Raw genomic sequence first — 1,517 nt, 5'->3', positions numbered from 1 at the left:
TTGAAATGAAGTATATTATGAATTTTTTAAAGAAAAGCCATCAAATTTCGGGATATCACAAAACGTTATATTACTGCACTACATGCTATTTATATTTTTTATATGTTATGAATATCTGAAACTTAAACCAAATGTTTTATTTTTAATTTAAAAAAATCAAATTTAGCTGGGTGTGGTGGTACACACCAAAGTCCCAGCACTTGGGAGGCAGAGGCAGGTGGATTTCTGTGAGCTCAAAGCCATCCTGGTCTACACAGTAAGTTCCAGGCCTGCTGGGGCTACAGGAAAATCCTGTTTCAGGAAAAGACCGCCCCCCCCCCAATCCATCAAATTTTACTTTATTAGCATATTTTTAGTGACTTTGGAATAGCTAAAGATTTTTACTTGATTTTGAAATAATCCAAATTTGGGCACATGTGAAGACTATCTTGAATGTTAGAATATAGGATTTGAACCTGATACAAATATATTAATAGAAAACTTGCTTATAGCACCTGTCAGGGAAATTACTGGGGGCTTCTTTATCAAGAATGCAAAATAGTGGACAAAAATCAATGGCTTCCATATTTACTTAAACCCCAAATTCTTTCCCTATTATTCAGTATTCATAATTATAAGTATACTATACATGGATAGCTATGATAAGAGGAATGTATAAAAGAGAACTTGTAATTTTCATGGACAAAGGGACACAAACCCATGATGTGGCACAAACAGTAAGGATGCCTGTCAAGTTTGAGACTGGGGCAAGAGAAGAAAAGGCTATGGAAGATCAAACATCAAAATAGCCTTTAAGAAGGTTACAGTCATAGAGTCTTAAAGGCTATTTTGATGTTTGATCCATCTATTTATCTATCTTTATAAAGCAATTTTGTTATAAAATGATTTGAAGTGGCTTATAAAATGCTTATAATATTACTAAATGCTTTTGCGGGGTTATCAGAGTCTTGAGGGAGGAGTTAGTTTGGAAGTGGTAGTTTAACAGGTATAGAGTTTCAGTTTTGCAAGATGAAAATCTCGTGGAGATCAGTTACATGACAGTGTGAATATATTTAGCACTACTGAACTGTACATGTAAAGTTAATGAAGACAGTAAATATGTTGTGTGATTTTTTTCATAATCTTAAAAATTAAAAATAGATGTAGGTCAATGATGAAATCAATAATCAGCATAAGCATCAAAAGTAAGAAAAGCAAAAGAAAATCAAGAGGAGCAGTTGTTCACAAATGTGTCATTTAAACTATGTGTGCTAAAGGACTATAAATTTGTAAACTTTTCAGGAGGATGTCACATAAATTAATCTACAATAATAGCTTAGATTTTTGCTATACATAGCACATTTTAGGTATAAAAAGTCTGTTTCAGGGCTGGGGAAATGTCTGTCTGCAAAGTGCTTGCCTTGCAAGCATGAGGACTTGAGTTGGAGCCTCAGACACACATAAAAAGCTGGTTCATTTGAAATCTCAGCTCTGGGAAGGTACAGATAGATGGTCTCTGGGGCTCACTGACCAGTCAG

The sequence above is a fragment of the Nannospalax galili genome, unplaced genomic scaffold (genome assembly GCF_000622305.1).
Source record: "Nannospalax galili isolate Female #2095 unplaced genomic scaffold, S.galili_v1.0 scaffold559, whole genome shotgun sequence".
In the NCBI taxonomy this organism is placed as follows: domain Eukaryota; kingdom Metazoa; phylum Chordata; class Mammalia; order Rodentia; family Spalacidae; genus Nannospalax; species Nannospalax galili.
This window is presented reverse-complemented; position numbering follows the sequence as displayed.